The sequence below is a fragment of the Hypanus sabinus genome, chromosome 16 (assembly GCF_030144855.1).
Source record: "Hypanus sabinus isolate sHypSab1 chromosome 16, sHypSab1.hap1, whole genome shotgun sequence".
NCBI classification, from domain to species: Eukaryota; Metazoa; Chordata; class Chondrichthyes; order Myliobatiformes; family Dasyatidae; genus Hypanus; species Hypanus sabinus.
In genome coordinates, this window is record NC_082721.1 from 4,837,306 (window position 1) to 4,857,712 (window position 20,407).

The following is a 20,407-nucleotide window of genomic DNA, read 5'->3' on the forward strand; positions in this document are numbered from 1 at the left end:
GTTATCCACTAAACCAGTCAGAATGTTCTCCACTAAACCATTCAGATTGTTCTCCAGAAACCATTCAGAATGTTCTCCATTAGACCATTCAGAATGTTCTCCACTAAACCAGTCAGGATGTTATCCAGTAAACCAGTCAGAATGTTCTCCACTAAACCATTCAGATTATTCTCCATAAACCTTTCAGAATGTTCTCCACTAGACCATTCAGAATTTTTTCCACTAAACCAGTCAAAATGTTCTCCATTAAACCAGGCAGAATGTTCTCCACTAAACCAGTCAGGATGATCTCCAATAAACCATTCAGAATGTTCTCCACTAAACCATTCATAATGTTCTACATTAAATTATTCAGATTGTTCGCCACTAAACCAGTCAGAATGTTCCCCACTAAACCATTCAGAATCTTCTCCACTACCCCATTCAGAATGTTCTCCACTAAACCATTCAGAATGTTCTCCTCTAAACCAGTCAGAATGTTCTCCACTAAACCATTCAGAGTGTTCTACACTAAACCATTCAGAATGTTCTCCATAAACTATTCATAATGTTCTCCAATAAACCAGTCAAAGGTGCTCCACTTTACCAGTCCGAATGTTCTCCACTAATCTAGTCAGAATGTTCTCCGCTAAACCATCAGAATGTTCTCTATTAAACCATTCAGATTGTTCTCCATGAACCTTTCTGAATGTTCTCCACTAAACCATTCAGAATGTTTTCCACTAAACCAGTCAGAATGTTCTCCTCTAAACCACAGAATGTTCTCCACTAAACCATTCAGAATCTTCTCCACTAAACCATTCAGAATGTTCTCCACTAAACCTTTCAGAATCTTTTCCACCAAACCATTCAGAATATTCTCCACTAAACCAGTCAGAATGTTCTCCACTAAACCATTCAGAATGTTCTCCATAAAGTATTCATACTGTTCTCCAATAAACCATTCAGAATGTTCTCCATAAATTATTCATAATGTTCTCCAATAAACTAGTCAGTAGGTGCTCCACTTAACCAGACCGAATGTTCTCCACTAAACCAGTCAGAATGTTCTCCGCTAAACCATCAGAATGTTCTCTATTAAACCATTCAGATTGTTCTCCTGAAACCATTCAGAATCCTCTCCACTAAACCAGTAATAATGTTCTCCACTAAACCAGTCAGGATGTTCTCCACTAAAACATTCAGAATCCTCTCCACTAAACCATTCAGAATCCTCTCCACTAAACCAGTCATAATGTTCTCCATTAGACCATTCAGAATGTTCTCCACTAAACCAGTCAGAATGTTCTCCACTAACCCAGTCAGAATGTACTCCACTAAACCATTCAGACTGTTCTCCAGAAACCATTCAGAATGTTCTCCATTAGACCATTCAGAATGTTCTCCACTAAACCAGTCAGAATGTTATCCACTAAACCAGTCAGAATGTTCTCCACTAAACCAACAGAATGTTCTCTTTTAAACCATTCAGATTGTTCTCCAGAAACCATTCAGAAAGTTCTCCATTAGACCATTGAGAATGTTCTCCACTAAACCATTCATAATGTTCTACATTAAATTATTCAGAATGTTCGCCACGAAACCAGTCAGAATGTTCCCCACTAAACCATTCAGAATCTTCTCCACTAACCCATTCAGAATGTTCTCCACTAAACCATTCAGTATGTTCTCCACTAAACCAGTCAGAATGTTCTCCACTAAACCATTCAGAATGTTCTACACTAAACCAGTCAGAAAGTTCTCAATAAACCATTCAGAATGTTCTCCACTAAACCAGTCAGATTGTTCTCCATAAACCTTTCAGAATGTTCTCCACTAGACCATTCAGAATGTTTTCCACTAAACCAGTCAAATTCTTCTCCATTAAACCAGGCAGAATGTTCTCCACTAAACCAGTCAGGATGTTCTCCAATAAACCATTCAGAATGTTCTCCACTAAACCATTCATAATGTTCTACATTAAATTATTCAGAATGTTCGCCACTAAACCAGTCAGAATGTTCCCCACTAAACCATTCAGAATCTTCTCCACTAAACCATTCAGAATGTTCTCCACTAAACATTTCAGAATCTTTTCCACCAAACCATTCAGAATATTCTCCACTAAACCAGTCAGAATGTTCTCCACTAAACCATTCAGAATGTACTCCATAAAGTATTCATAATGTTCTCCAATAAACCATTCAGAATGTTCTCCACTAAACCATTCATAATGTTCTACATTAAATTATTCAGAATGTTCGCCACTAAACCAGTCAGAATGTTCCCCACTAAACCATTCAGAATCTTCTCCACTAACCCATCAGAATGTTCTCCACTAAAACATTCAGAATGTTCTCCACTAAACATTTCTGAATCTTTTCCACCAAACCATTCAGAATATTCTCCACTAAACCAGACAGAATGTTCTCCACTAAACCATTCAGAATGTTCTCCATAAAGTATTCATAATGTTCTCCAATAAACCATTCAGAATGTTCTCCATAAATTATTCATAATGTTCTCCAATAAACTAGTCAGTAGGTGCTCCACTTAACCAGTCCGAATGTTCTCCACTAAACCAGTCAGAATGTTCTGCGCTAAACCATCAGAATGTTCTCTATTAAACCATTCAGATTGTTCTCCAGAAACCATTCAGAATCCTCTCCACTAAACCAGTCATAATGTTCTCCACTAAACCAGTCAGGATGTTCTCCACTAAAACATTCAGAATCCTCTCCACTAAACCATTCAGAATCCTCTCCACTAAAGCAGTCAAAATGTTCTCCATTAGACCATTCAGAATGTTCTCCACTAAACCAGTCAGAATGTTCTCCACTAACCCAGTCAGAATGTTCTCCACTAAACCATTCGGACAGTTCTCCAGAAACCATTCAGAATGTTCTCCATTAGACTATTCAGAATGTTCTCCACTAAACCAGTCAGGATGTTATCCACTAAACCAGTCAGAATGTTCTCCACTAAACCATTCAGATTGTTCTCCAGAAACCATTCAGAATGTTCTCCATTAGACCATTCAGAATGTTCTCCACTAAACCAGTCAGGAAGTTATCCAGTAAACCAGTCAGAATGTTCTCCACTAAACCATTCATAATGTTCTACATTAAATTATTCAGATGGTTCGCCACTAAACCAGACAGAATATTCCCCACTAAACCATTCAGAATCTTCTCCACTAACCCAATCAGAATGTTCTCCACTAAACCATTCAGAATGTTCTCCACTAAACCAGTCAGAATGTTCTCCACTAAACCATTCAGAATGTTCTACACTAAACCATTCAGAATGTTCTCCATAAACTATTCATAATGTTCTCCAATAAACCAGTCAAAGGTGCTCTACTTAACCAGTCCGAATGTTCTCCACTAATCCAGTCAGAATGTTCTCCGCTAAACCATCAGAATGTTCTCTATTAAACCATTCAGATTGTTCTCCATAAACCTTTCAGAATGTTCTCCACTAAACCTGTCAGAATATTCTCCACTAAACCATTCAGAATGTTTTCCACTAAACCAGTCAGAATGTTCTCCTCTAAACCACAGAATGTTCTCCACTAAACCATTCAGAATCTTCTCCACTAAACCATTCAGAATGTTCTCCACTAAACCTTTCAGAATCTATTCCACCAAACCATTCAGAATATTCTCCACTAAACCAGTCAGAATGTTCTCCACTAAACCATTCAGAATGTTCTCCATAAAGTATTCATAATGTTCTCCAATAAACCATTCAGAATGTTCTCCATAAACTATTCATAATGTTCTCCAATAAACTAGTCAGTAGGTGCTCCACTTAACCAGTCCGAATGTTCTCCACTAAACCAGTCAGAATGTTCTCCGCTAAACCATCAGAATGTTCTCTATTAAACCATTCAGATTGTTCTCCAGAAACCATTCAGAATTCTCTCCACTAAGCCAGGCATAATGTTCTCCACTAAACCAGTCAGGATGTTCTCCACTAAAACATTCAGAATCCTCTCCACTAAACCATTCAGAATCCTCTCCACTAAACCAGTCATAATGTTCTCCATTAGACCATTCAGAATGTTCTCCACTAAACCAGTCAGAATGTTTTCCACTTAACCAGTCTGAATGTTCTCCACTAAACCAGTCAGAATGTTCTCCACTAAACCATTCAGAATCCTCTCCACTAAACCATTCAGAATCCTCTCCACTAAACCATTCATAATGTTCTACATTAAAACATTCAGAATGTTCGCCAGTAAACCAGTCAGAATATTCTCTATAAACCATTTTGCATGTTCTCCACTGAACCATTCAGAATGTTCTCCATTAGATCATTCAGAATGTTCTCCACTAAACCAGTCAGGATGTTATCCACTAAACCAGACAGAATGTTCTCCACTAAAACATTCAGATTATTCTCCATAAACATTCAGAATGTTCTCCACTAGACCATTCAGAATGTTTTCCACTAAACCAGTCAAAATGTTCTCCATTAAACCAGGCAGAATGTTCTCCACTAAACCAGTCAGGATGTTCTCCAATAAACCATTCAGAATGTTCTCCACTAAACCATTCATAATGTTCTACATTAAATTATTCAGAATGTTCGCCACTAAACCAGTCAGAATGTTCCCCACTAAACCATTCAGAATCTTCTCCACTAAACCATTCAGAATGTTCTCCACTAAACATTTCAGAATCTTTTCCACCAAAACATTCAGAATATTCTCCACTAAACCAGTCAGAATGTTCTCCACTAAACCATTCAGAATGTTCTCCATAAAGTATTCATAATGTTCTCCAATAAACCATTCAGAATGTTCTCCATAAATTATTCATAATGTTCTCCAATAAACTAGTCAGTAGGTGCTCCACTTAACCAGTCCGAATGTTCTCCACTAAACCAGTCAGAATGTTCTCCGCTAAACCATCAGAATGTTCTCTATTAAACCATTCAGATTGTTCTCCAGAAACCATTCAGAATCCTCTCCACTAAGCCAGGCATAATGTTCTCCACTAAACCAGTCAGGATGTTCTCCACTAAAACATTCAGAATCCTCTCCACTAAACCATTCAGAATCCTCTCCACTAAACCAGTCATAATGTTCTCCATTAGACCATTCAGAATGTTCTCCACTAAACCAGTCAGAATGTTTTCCACTTAACCAGTCTGAATGTTCTCCACTAAACCAGTCAGAATGTTCTCCACTAAACCATTCAGAATCCTCTCCACTAAACCATTCAGAATCCTCTCCACTAAACCATTCATAATGTTCTACATTAAAACATTCAGAATGTTCGCCAGTAAACCAGTCAGAATATTCTCTATAAACCATTTTGCATGTTCTCCACTGAACCATTCAGAATGTTCTCCATTAGATCATTCAGAATGTTCTCCACTAAACCAGTCAGGATGTTATCCACTAAACCAGACAGAATGTTCTCCACTAAAACATTCAGATTATTCTCCATAAACATTCAGAATGTTCTCCACTAGACCATTCAGAATGTTTTCCACTAAACCAGTCAAAATGTTCTCCATTAAACCAGGCAGAATGTTCTCCACTAAACCAGTCAGGATGTTCTCCAATAAACCATTCAGAATGTTCTCCACTAAACCATTCATAATGTTCTACATTAAATTATTCAGAATGTTCGCCACTAAACCAGTCAGAATGTTCCCCACTAAACCATTCAGAATCTTCTCCACTAAACCATTCAGAATGTTCTCCACTAAACATTTCAGAATCTTTTCCACCAAAACATTCAGAATATTCTCCACTAAACCAGTCAGAATGTTCTCCACTAAACCATTCAGAATGTTCTCCATAAAGTATTCATAATGTTCTCCAATAAACCATTCAGAATGTTCTCCATAAATTATTCATAATGTTCTCCAATAAACTAGTCAGTAGGTGCTCCACTTAACCAGTCCGAATGTTCTCCACTAAACCAGTCAGAATGTTCTCCGCTAAACCATCAGAATGTTCTCTATTAAACCATTCAGATTGTTCTCCAGAAACCATTCAGAATCCTCTCCACTAAACCAGTCATAATGTTCTCCACTAAACCAGTCAGGATGTTCTCCACTAAAACATTCAGAATCCTCTCCACTAAACCATTCAGAATCCTCTCCACTAAAGCAGTCATAATGTTCTCCATTAGACCATTCAGAATGTTCTCCACTAAACCAGTCAGAATGTTCTCCACTAACCCAGTCAGAATGTTCTCCACTAAACCATTCAGATTGTTCTCCAGAAACCATTCAGAATGTTCTCCATTAGACCATTCAGAATGTTCTCCACTAAACCAGTCAGGAAGTTATCCAGTAAACCAGTCAGAATGTTCTCCACTAAACCATTCAGATTATTCTCCATAAACCTTTCAGAATGTTCTCCACTAGACCATTCAGAATTTTTTCCACTAAACCAGTCAAAATGTTCTCCATTAAACCAGGCAGAATGTTCTCCACTAAACCAGACAGGATGATCTCCAATAAACCATTCAGAATGTTCTCCACTAAACCATTCATAATGTTCTACATTAAATTATTCAGATTGTTCGCCACTAAACCAGTCAGAATGTTCCCCACTAAACCATGCAGAATCTTCTCCACTAACCCATTCAGAATGTTCTCCACTAAACCATTCAGAATGTTCTCCACTAAACCAGTCAGAATCTTCTCCATTAAACCATTCAGAATGTTCTCCAGTAAACCTTTCAGAATCTTTTCCACCAAACCATTCAGAATATTCTCCACTAAACCAGTCAGAATGTTCTCCACTAAACCATTCAGAATGTTCTCCATAAAGTATTCATAATGTTCTCCAATAAACCATTCAGAATGTTCTCCATAAACTATTCATAATGTTCTCCAATAAACTAGTCAGTAGGTGCTCCACTTAACCAGTCCGAATGTTCTCCACTAAACCAGTCAGAATGTTCTCCACTAAACCATCAGAATGTTCTCTATTAAACCATTCAGATTGTTCTCCAGAAACCATTCAGAATCCTCTCCACTAAGCCAGGCATAATGTTCTCCACTAAACCAGTCAGGATGTTCTCCACTAAAACATTCAGAATCCTCTCCACTAAACCATTCAGAATCCTCTCCACTAAACCAGTCATAATGTTCTCCATTAGACCATTCAGAATGTTCTCCACTAAACCAGTCAGAATGTTCTCCATTAAACCAGGCAGAATGTTCTCCACTAAACCAGTCAGGATGTTCTCCAATAAACCATTCAGAATGTTCTCCACTAAACCATTCATAATGTTCTACATTAAATTATTCAGAATGTTCGCCACTAAACCAGTCAGAATGTTCCCCACTAAACCATTCAGAATCTTCTCCACTAAACCATTCAGAATGTTCTCCACTAAACATTTCAGAATCTTTTCCACCAAAACATTCAGAATATTCTCCACTAAACCAGTCAGAATGTTCTCCACTAAACCATTCAGAATGTTCTCCATAAAGTATTCATAATGTTCTCCAATAAACCATTCAGAATGTTCTCCATAAATTATTCATAATGTTCTCCAATAAACTAGTCAGTAGGTGCTCCACTTAACCAGTCCGAATGTTCTCCACTAAACCAGTCAGAATGTTCTCCGCTAAACCATCAGAATGTTCTCTATTAAACCATTCAGATTGTTCTCCAGAAACCATTCAGAATCCTCTCCACTAAACCAGTCATAATGTTCTCCACTAAACCAGTCAGGATGTTCTCCACTAAAACATTCAGAATCCTCTCCACTAAACCATTCAGAATCCTCTCCACTAAAGCAGTCATAATGTTCTCCATTAGACCATTCAGAATGTTCTCCACTAAACCAGTCAGAATGTTCTCCACTAACCCAGTCAGAATGTTCTCCACTAAACCATTCAGATTGTTCTCCAGAAACCATTCAGAATGTTCTCCATTAGACCATTCAGAATGATCTCCACTAAACCAGTCAGGAAGTTATCCAGTAAACCAGTCAGAATGTTCTCCACTAAACCATTCAGATTATTCTCCATAAACCTTTCAGAATGTTCTCCACTAGACCATTCAGAATTTTTTCCACTAAACCAGTCAAAATGTTCTCCATTAAACCAGGCAGAATGTTCTCCACTAAACCAGTCAGGATGATCTCCAATAAACCATTCAGAATGTTCTCCACTAAACCATTCATAATGTTCTACATTAAATTATTCAGATTGTTCGCCACTAAACCAGTCAGAATGTTCCCCACTAAACCATTCAGAATCTTCTCCACTAACCCATTCAGAATGTTCTCCACTAAACCATTCAGAATGTTCTCCACTAAACCAGTCAGAATCTTCTCCATTAAACCATTCAGAATGTTCTCCACTAAACCTTTCAGAATCTTTTCCACCAAACCATTCAGAATATTCTCCACTAAACCAGTCAGAATGTTCTCCACTAAACCATTCAGAATGTTCTCCATAAAGTATTCATAATGTTCTCCAATAAACCATTCAGAATGTTCTCCATAAACTATTCATAATGTTCTCCAATAAACTAGTCAGTAGGTGCTCCACTTAACCAGTCCGAATGTTCTCCACTAAACCAGTCAGAATGTTCTCCACTAAACCAACAGAATGTTCTCTATTAAACCATTCAGATTGTTCTCCAGAAACCATTCAGAATCCTCTCCACTAAGCCAGGCATAATGTTCTCCACTAAACCAGTCAGGATGTTCTCCACTAAAACATTCAGAATCCTCTCCACTAAACCATTCAGAATCCTCTCCACTAAACCAGTCATAATGTTCTCCATTAGACCATTCAGAATGTTCTCCACTAAACCAGTCAGAATGTTTTCCACTTAACCAGTCTGAATGTTCTCCACTAAACCAGTCAGAATGTTCTCCACTAAACCATTCAGAATCCTCTCCACTAAACCATTCAGAATCCTCTCCACTAAACCATTCATAATGTTCTACATTAAAACATTCAGAATGTTCGCCAGTAAACCAGTCAGAATATTCTCTATAAACCATTTTGCATGTTCTCCACTGAACCATTCAGAATGTTCTCCATTAGATCATTCAGAATGTTCTCCACTAAACCAGTCAGGATGTTATCCACTAAACCAGACAGAATGTTCTCCACTAAAACATTCAGATTATTCTCCATAAACATTCAGAATGTTCTCCACTAGACCATTCAGAATGTTTTCCACTAAACCAGTCAAAATGTTCTCCATTAAACCAGGCAGAATGTTCTCCACTAAACCAGTCAGGATGTTCTCCAATAAACCATTCAGAATGTTCTCCACTAAACCATTCATAATGTTCTACATTAAATTATTCAGAATGTTCGCCACTAAACCAGTCAGAATGTTCCCCACTAAACCATTCAGAATCTTCTCCACTAAACCATTCAGAATGTTCTCCACTAAACATTTCAGAATCTTTTCCACCAAAACATTCAGAATATTCTCCACTAAACCAGTCAGAATGTTCTCCACTAAACCATTCAGAATGTTCTCCATAAAGTATTCATAATGTTCTCCATTAAACCATTCAGAATGTTCTCCATAAATTATTCATAATGTTCTCCAATAAACTAGTCAGTAGGTGCTCCACTTAACCAGTCCGAATGTTCTCCACTAAACCAGTCAGAATGTTCTCCGCTAAACCATCAGAATGTTCTCTATTAAACCATTCAGATTGTTCTCCAGAAACCATTCAGAATCCTCTCCACTAAACCAGTCATAATGTTCTCCACTAAACCAGTCAGGATGTTCTCCACTAAAACATTCAGAATCCTCTCCACTAAACCATTCAGAATCCTCTCCACTAAAGCAGTCATAATGTTCTCCATTAGACCATTCAGAATGTTCTCCACTAAACCAGTCAGAATGTTCTCCACTAACCCAGTCAGAATGTTCTCCACTAAACCATTCAGGAAGTTATCCAGTAAACCAGTCAGAATGTTCCCCACTAAACCATTCAGAATGTTCTCCATTAGACCATTCAGAATGTTCTCCACTAAACCAGTCAGGAAGTTATCCAGTAAACCAGTCAGAATGTTCTCCACTAAACCATTCAGATTATTCTCCATAAACCTTTCAGAATGTTCTCCACTAGACCATTCAGAATTTTTTCCACTAAACCAGTCAAAATGTTCTCCATTAAACCAGGCAGAATGTTCTCCACTAAACCAGTCAGGATGATCTCCAATAAACCATTCAGAATGTTCTCCACTAAACCATTCATAATGTTCTACATTAAATTATTCAGATTGTTCGCCACTAAACCAGTCAGAATGTTCCCCACTAAACCATTCAGAATCTTCTCCACTAACCCATTCAGAATGTTCTCCACTAAACCATTCAGAATGTTCTCCACTAAACCAGTCAGAATGTTCTCCACTAAACCATTCAGAATGTTCTACACTAAACCATTCAGAATCCTCTCCACTAAACCAGTCATAATGTTCTCCATTAGACCATTCAGAATGTTCTCCACTAAACCAGTCAGAATGTTTTCCACTTAACCAGTCCGAATGTTCTCCACTAAACCAGTCAGAATGTTCTCCACTAAACCATTCAGAATCCTCTCCACTAAACCATTCAGAATCCTCTCCACTAAACCATTCATAATGTTCTACATTAAAACATTCAGAATGTTCGCCAGTAAACCAGTCAGAATATTCTCTATAAACCATTTTGCATGTTCTCCACTGAACCATTCAGAATCATCTCCACTAAACCATTCAGAATGTTCTCCACTAAACATTTCAGAATCTTTTCCACAAAACCATTCAGAATATTCTCCACTAAACCAGTCAGAATGTTCTCCACTAAACCATTCAGAATGTTCTCCATAAAGTATTCATAATGTTCTCCAATAAACCATTCAGAATGTTCTCCATAAATTATTCATAATGTTCTCCAATAAACTAGTCAGTAGGTGCTCCACTTAACCAGTCCGAATGTTCTCCACTAAACCAGTCCGAATGTTCTCCGCTAAACCATCAGAATGTTCTCTATTAAACCATTCAGATTGTTCTCCAGAAACCATTCAGAATCCTCTCCACTAAACCAGTCATAATCTTCTCCACTAAACCAGTCAGGATGTTCTCCACTAAAACATTCAGAATCCTCTCCACTAAACCATTCAGAATCCTCTCCACTAAAGCAGTCATAATGTTCTCCATTAGACCATTCAGAATGTTCTCCACTAAACCAGTCAGAATGTTCTCCACTAACCCAGTCAGAATGTTCTCCACTAAACCATTCGGACTGTTCTCCAGAAACCATTCAGAATGTTCTCCATTAGACCATTCAGAATGTTCTCCACTAAACCAGTCAGGATGTTATCCACTAAACCAGTCAGAATGTTCTCCACTAAACCATTCAGATTGTTCTCCAGAAACCATTCAGAATGTTCTCCATTAGAGCATTCAGAGTGTTCTCCACTAAATCAGTCAGGATGTTATCCAGTAAACCAGTCAGAATGTTCTCCACTAAACCATTCAGATTGTTCTCCAGAAACCATTGAGAATGTTCTCCATTAGACCATTCAGAATGTTCTCCACTGAACCAGTCAGGATGTTCTCCACTAAACCATTCAGATTGTTCTCCAGAAACCATTCAGAATGTTCTCCATTAGACCATTGAGAATGTTCTCCACTAAACCAGTCAGAATGTTCTCCACTAAACCATTCAGAATCCTCTCCACTAAACCATTCATAATCCTCTCCACTAAACCATTCATAATGTTCTACATTAAACAATTCAGAATGTTCGCCAGTAAACCAGTCAGAATATTCTCTATAAACCATTTCGCATGTTCTCCACTGAACCATTCAGAATGTTCTCCATTAGACCATTCAGAATGATCTCCACTAAACCAGTCAGGATGTTATCCACTAAACCAGTCAGAATGTTCTCCACTAAACCATTCAGATTGTTCTCCAGAAACCATTCAGAATGTTCTCCATTAGACCATTGAGAATGTTCTCCACTAAACCAGTCAGAATGTTCTCCACTGAACCATTAAGAATCTTCTCCACTAAACCATTCAGAATGTTCTCCATAAACTATTCATAATGTTCTCCAATAAACCAGTCAAAGGTGCTCCTCTTAACCAGTCCGAATGTTCTCCACTAAACCAGTCAGAATGTTCTCCACTAAACCATCAGAATGTTCTCTTTTAAACCATTCAGATTGTTCTCCATAAACCATTCAGAATGTTCTCCACTAGACCATTCAGAATGTTCTCCACTAAACCTGTCAGAATGTTCTCCACTAAATCAGTCAGAATGTTCTCCACTAAACCATTCAGAATGTTCTACACTAAACCAGTCGGAATGTTCTCCACTAAACCAGGCAGAATGTTCTCCATTAAACCAGGCAGGATGTTCTCCACTAAACCAGTCAGATTGTTCTCCATAAACCATTCAGAATGTTCTCCACTAAACCTGTCAGAATGTTCTCCACTAAACCATTCAGAAGGTTTTCCACTTAACCAGTCCGAATGTTCTCCATTAGACCATTGAGAATGTTCTCCACTAAACCAGTCAGAAGGTTCTCCACTGAACCATTAAGAATCTTCTCCACTAAACCATTCAGAATGTTCTCCATAAACTATTCATAATGTTCTCCAATAAACCAGTCAAAGGTGCTCCTCTTAACCAGTCCGAATGATCTCCACTAAACCAGTCAGAATATTCTCCACTAAACCATCAGAATGTTCTCTTTTAAACCATTCAGATTGTTCTCCAGAAAGCAGTCTGAATCCTCTCCACTAAACCAGTCATAATGTTCTCCACTAAACCATTCAGATTGTTCTCCATTAGACCATTGAGAATGTTCTCCACTAAACCAGTCAGAATGTTCTCCACTAAACCATTCAGTATCCTCTCCACTAAACCATTCATAATGTTCGACATTAAACCATTCAGAATGTTCGCCAGTAAACCAGTCAGAATATTTGCTATAAACCATTTCGCATGTTCTCCACTGAACCATTCAGAATGTTCTCCACTAGACCATTCAGAATGTTCTCCACTAAACCAGTCAGAATGTTCTCCACTAAATCAGTCAGAATGTTCTCCACTAAACCATTCAGAATGTTCTACACTAAACCAGTCAGAATGTTCTCCACTAAACCAGGCAGAATGTTCTCCATTAAACCAGGCAGGATGTTCTCCACTAAACCAGTCAGATTGTTCTCCATAAACCATTCAGAATGTTCTCCACTAAACCTGTCAGAATGTTCTCCACTAAACCATTCAGAAGGTTTTCCACTTAACCAGTCCGAATGTTCTCCATTAGACCATTGAGAATGTTCTCCACTAAACCAGTCAGAAGGTTCTCCACTGAACCATTAAGAATCTTCTCCACTAAACCATTCAGAATGTTCTCCATAAACTATTCATAATGTTCTCCAATAAACCAGTCAAAGGTGCTCCTCTTAACCAGTCCGAATGATCTCCACTAAACCAGTCAGAATATTCTCCACTAAACCATCAGAATGTTCTCTTTTAAACCATTCAGATTGTTCTCCAGAAAGCAGTCTGAATCCTCTCCACTAAACCAGTCATAATGTTCTCCACTAAACCATTCAGATTGTTCTCCATTAGACCATTGAGAATGTTCTCCACTAAACCAGTCAGAATGTTCTCCACTAAACCATTCAGTATCCTCTCCACTAAACCATTCATAATGTTCGACATTAAACCATTCAGAATGTTCGCCAGTAAACCAGTCAGAATATTTGCTATAAACCATTTCGCATGTTCTCCACTGAACCATTCAGAATGTTCTCCATTAGACCATTCAGAATGTTCTCCACTAAACCAGTCAGGATGTTATCCACTAAACCAGTCAGAATGTTCTCCACTAAACCATTCAGATTGTTCTCCAGAAACCATTCAGAATGTTCTCCATTAGACCATTCAGAATGTTCTCCACTAAACCAGTCAGGATGTTATCCACTAACCCATTCAGATTATACTCCATAAACCTTTCAGAATGTTCTCCACTAGACCATTCAGAATTTTTTCCACTAAACCAGTCAAAATGTTCTCCATTAAACCAGGCAGAATGTTCTCCACTAAACCAGTCAGGATGTTCTCCAATAAACCATTCAGAATGTTCTCCACTAAACCATTCAGAATGTTCTACATTAAATTATTCAGAATGTTCGCCACTAAACCAGTCAGAATGTTCCCCACTAAACCATTCAGAATCTTCTCCACTAACCCGTTCAGAATGTTCTCCACTAAACCATTCATAATGTTCTACATTAAATTATTCAGAATGTTCGCCAATAAACCAGTCAGAATGTTCCCCACTAAACCATTCAGAATCATCTCCACAAACCCATTCAGAATGTTCTCCACTAAACCATTCAGAATGTTCCCTACTAAACCATTCACGTTGTTCTCCATAAACCATTCAGAATGTTCTCCACTATACCATTCAGAATGTTCTCCACTAAACCAGGCAGAATGTTCTCCACTAAACCAGTCAGGATGTTCTCCAGTAAACCATTCAGAATGTTCTCCACTAAACCATTGATAATGTTCTACATTAAACCATTCATAATGTTCTACATTAAACCATTCAGAATGTTCTCCACTAAACCAGTCAGAATATTCTCTATAATCCATTCCGAATGTTCTCCACTAAACCAGTCAGGATGTTCTCCATTAGACCATTCAGAATGTTCTCCACTAAACCAGTCAGGATGTTCTCCACTAAACCATTCAGAATGTTCTCCACTAAACCATTCAGAATGTTCTCCACTAAACCAGTCAGAATGTTCTCCACTAAACCATTCAGAATGTTCTACACTAAACCATTCAGAATCTACTCCACTAATCCATTCAGTATGTTCTCCATAAACTATTCATAATGTTCTCCACTAAACCAGTCAGGATGTTCTCCAGTAAACCATTCAGAATGTTCTCCACTAAACCATTGATAATGTTCTACATTAAACCATTCATAATGTTCTACATTAAACCATTCAGAATGTTCTCCACTAAACCAGTCAGAATATTCTCTATAAACCATTCCGAATGTGCTCCACTAAACCAGTCAGGATGTTCTCCATTAGACCATTCAGAATGTTCTCCACTAAACCAGTCAGGATGTTCTCCACTAAACCATTCAGAATGTTCTCCACTAAACCATTCAGAATGTTCTCCACTAAACCAGTCAGAATGTTCTCCACTAAACCATTCAGAATGTTCTACACTAAACCAGTCAGAATGTTCTCCACTAAAACAGTCAGAATGTTCTCAACTAAACCTGTCAGGATGTTCTCCACTGAACCAGTCAGTATGTTCTCCACTAATCCAGTCAGAAATGTTCTCCACTAAACCATTCAGAATCTTCTCCACTAATCCATTCAATATGTTCTCCATAAACCATTCAGAATGTTCTCCACTAAACCATTCAGAATGTAGTCCACTAGACCATTCAGAATGTTCTCCATAAACCATTCGCAATGTTCTCCACTAATCCAGTCAGAATGTTCTCCACTAAACCATTCAGAATGTTCTCCATTAGACCATTCAGAATGTTCTCCACTAAACCAGTCAGGATGTTCTCCACTAAACCATTCAGAATGTTCTCCACTAAACCAGTCAGAATGTTCTCCACTAAACCATTCAGAATGTTCTACACTAAACCAGTCAGAATGTTCTCCACTAAAACAGTCAGAATGTTCTCAACTAAACCTGTCAGGATGTTCTCCACTGAACCAGTCAGTATGTTCTCCACTAATCCAGTCAGAATGTTCTCCACTAAACCATTCAGAATCTTCTCCACTGATCCATTCAATATGTTCTCCATAAACCATTCAGAATGTTCTCCACTAAACCATTCAGAATGTAGTCCACTAGACCATTCAGAATGTTCTCCATAAAACATTCACAATGTTCTCCACTAATCCAGTCAGAATGTTCTCCACTAAACCATTCAGAATCTACTCCACTAATCCATTCAGTATGTTCTCCATAAACTATTCATAATGTTCTCCACTAAACCAGTCAGAATGTGCTCCACTTAACCAGTCCGAATGTTCTCCACTAAACCATTCAGAATGTTCTCCACTAAACCATTCAGATGGTTCTCCAGAAACCATTGAGAATGTTCTCCATTAGACCATTCAGAATGTTCTCCACTGAACCAGTCAGGATGTTCTCCACTAATCCAGTCAGAATGTTCTCCACTAAACCATTCAGAATGTTCTCCACTAAACCAGTCAGAATATTCTCTATAAACCATTCCGAATGTTCTCCACTAAACCAGTCAGGAAGTTCTCCACTAAACCATTCAGAATCTTCTTCACTAAATCAGTCAGAATGTTCTCCACTAAACCATTCATAATGTTCTCCACTAAACAATTCAGAATGTTCTCCACTAAACCAGTCAGAATGTTCTCCACTAAACCAGTCAGGATGTTCTCCACTAAACCATTCAGAATGTTCTCCACTAAACCAGTCAGAATGTTCTCCACTAAACCATTCAGAATGTTCTACACTAAACCAGTCAGAATGTTCTACACTAAAACAGTCAGAATGTTCTCAACTAAACCTGTCAGGATGTTCTCCACTGAACCAGTCAGTATGTTCTCCACTAATCCAGTCAGAATGTTCTCCACTAAACCATTCAGAATCTTCTCCACTAATCCATTCAATATGTTCTCCATAAACCATTCAGAATGTTCTCCACTAAACCAGTCAGAATGTTCTGTACTAAACCAGTCAGGATGTTCTCCACTGAACTATTCAGAATGTTCTCCACTAAACCAGTCAGAATGTTCTCCATAAACCATTCAGAATGTTCTCTACTAAACCAATCAGAATGTTCTCCACTAAACCATTCCGTATGTTCTCCATAAACTATTCATAATGTTCTCCACTAAACAGTCAAAATGTTCCCTACTAAACCATTCACATTGTTCTCCATAAACCATTCAGAATGTTCTCCACTAGACCATTCAGAATGTTCTCCACTAAACCAGGCAGAATGTTCTCCACTAAACCATTCAGATTGTTCTCCAGAAACTATTCAGAATGTTCTCCACTGAACCAGTCAGGATGTTCTCTACTAATCCAGTCAGAATGTTCTCCACTAAACCATTCAGAATGTTCTCCACTAATCCATTCAGAATGTTCTCCATAAACCATTCAGAATGTTCTCCACTAGACCATTCAGAATGTTCTCCACTAAACCATTCAGATTGTTCTCCAGAAACCATTCAGAATGTTCTCCATTAGACCATTCAGAATGTTCTCCACTAAACCAGTCAGAATGTTCTCCACTAAACCATTCAGAATGCTCTCCACTAAACCATTCAGAATCCTCTCCACTAAACCAGTCATAATGTTCTCCATTAGACCATTCAGAAAGTTCTCCACTCAGCCAGTCAGAATGTTCTCCACTAACCCAGTCAGAATGTTCTCCACTAAACCATTCAGAATGTTCTCCATTAGACCATTCAGAATGTTCTCCACTGAACCAGTCAGGATGTTCTCCACTAATTCAGTCAGAATGTTCTCCACTAAACCATTCAGAATGTTCTCCACTAAACCAGTCAGAATATTCTCTATAAACCATTCAGAATGTTCTCCACTAAACCAGTCAGAATGTTCTGTACTAAACCAGTCAGGATGTTCTCCACTGAACTATTCAGAATGTTCTACACTAAACCAGTCAGAATGTTCTCCATAAACCATTCAGAAAGTTCTCCACTAAACCAGTCAGAATGTTCTCCATAAACCATTCAGAATGTTCTCTACTAAACCAATCAGAATGTTCTCCACTAAACCATTCCGTATGTTCTCCATAAACTATTCATAATGTTCTCCACTAAACAGTCAAAATGTTCCCTACTAAACCATTCACATTGTTCTCCATAAACCATTCAGAATGTTCTCCACTAGACCATTCAGAATGTTCTCCACTAAACCAGGCAGAATGTTCTCCACTAAACCATTCAGATTGTTCTCCAGAAACTATTCAGAATGTTCTCCACTGAACCAGTCAGGATGTTCTCTACTAATCCAGTCAGAATGTTCTCCACTAAACCATTCAGAATGTTCTCCACTAATCCATTCAGAATGTTCTCCATAAACCATTCAGAATGTTCTCCACTAGACCATTCAGAATGTTCTCCACTAAACCATTCAGATTGTTCTCCAGAAACCATTCAGAATGTTCTCCATTAGACCATTCAGAATGTTCTCCACTAAACCAGTCAGAATGTTCTCCACTAAACCATTCAGAATGCTCTCCACTAAACCATTCAGAATCCTCTCCACTAAACCAGTCATAATGCTCTCCATTAGACCATTCAGAAAGTTCTCCACTCAGCCAGTCAGAATGTTCTCCACTAACCCAGTCAGAATGTTCTCCACTAAACCATTCAGAATGTTCTCCATTAGACCATTCAGAATGTTCTCCACTGAACCAGTCAGGATGTTCTCCACTAATTCAGTCAGAATGTTCTCCACTAAACCATTCAGAATGTTCTCCACTAAACCAGTCAGAATATTCTCTATAAACCATTCCGAATGTTCTCCACTAAACCAGTCAGGAAGTTCTCCACTAAACCATTCAGAATCTTCTTCACTAAATCAGTCAGAATGTTCTCCACTAAACCATTCAGAATGTTCTCCACTAAACCAGTCAGAATGTTCTGTACTAAACCAGTCAGGATGTTCTCCACTGAACTATTCAGAATGTTCTACACTAAACCAGTCAGAATGTTCTCCATAAACCATTCAGAAGGTTCTCCACCAAACCAGTCAGAATGTTCTCCATAAACCATTCAGAATGTTCTCTACTAAACCAATCAGAATGTTCTCCACTAAACCATTCCGTATGTTCTCCATAAACTATTCATAATGTTCTCCACTAAACAGTCAAAATGTTCCCTACTAAACCATTCACATTGTTCTCCATAAACCATTCAGAATGTTCTCCACTAGACCATTCAGAATGTTCTCCACTAAACCAGGCAGAATGTTCTCCACGAAACCAGTCAGGATGTTCTCCAGTAAACCATTCAGAATGTTCTCCACTAAACCATTGATAATGTTCTACATTAAACCATTCATAATGTTCTACATTAAACCATTCAGAATGTTCTCCACTAAACCAGTCAGAATATTCTCTATAAACCATTCCGAATGTTCTCCACTAAACCAGTCAGGATGTTCTCCATTAGACCATTCAGAATGTTCTCCACTAAACCAGTCAGGATGTTCTCCACTAAACCATTCAGAATGTTCTCCACTAAACTATTCAGAATGTTCTCCACTAAACCAGTCAGAATGTTCTCCACTAAACCATTCAGAATGTTCTACACTAAACCATTCAGAATCTACTCCACGAATCCATTCAGTATGTTCTCCATAAACTATTCATAATGTTCTCCACTAAACCAGTCAGGATGTTCTCCAGTAAACCATTCAGAATGTTCTCCACTAAACCATTGATAATGTTCTACATTAAACCATTCATAATGTTCTACATTAAACCATTCAGAATGTTCTCCACTAAACCAGTCAGAATATTCTCTATAAACCATTCCGAATGTTCTCCACTAAACCAGTCAGGATGTTCTCCATTAGACCATTCAGAATGTTCTCCACTAAACCAGTCAGGATGTTCTCCACTAAACCATTCAGAATGTTCTCCACTAAACCATTCAGAATGTTCTCCACTAAACCAGTCAGAATGTTCTCCACTAAACCATTCAGAATGTTCTACACTAAAGCAGTCAGAATGTTCTCCACTAAAACAGTCAGAATGTTCTCAACTAAACCTGTCAGGATGTTCTCCACTGAACCAGTCAGTATGTTCTCCACTAATCCAGTCAGAATCTTCTCCACTAATCCATTCAATGTGTTCTCCATAAACCATTCAGAATGTTCTCCACTAAACCATTCAGAATGTTGTCCACTAGACCATTCAGAATGTTCTCCATAAACCATTCGCAATGTTCTCCACTAATCCAGTCAGAATGTTCTCCACTAAACCATTCAGAATGTTCTCCATTAGACCATTCAGAATGTTCTCCACTAAACCAGTCAGGATGTTCTCCACTAAACCATTCAGAATGTTCTCCACTAAACCATTCAGAATGTAGTCCACTAGACCATTCAGAATGTTCTCCATAAACCATTCGCAATGTTCTCCACTAATCCAGTCAGAATGTTCTCCACTAAACCATTCAGAATGTTCTCCATTAGACCATGCAGAATGTTCTCCACTAAACCAGTCAGGATGTTCTCCACTAAACCATTCAGAATGTTCTCCACTAAACCGGTTAGAATGTTCTCCACTAAACCATTCAGAATGTTCTACACTAAACCAGTCAGGATGTTCTCCACTGAACCAGTCATTATGTTCTCCACTAATCCAGTCAGAATGTTCTCCACTAAACCATTCAGAATCTTC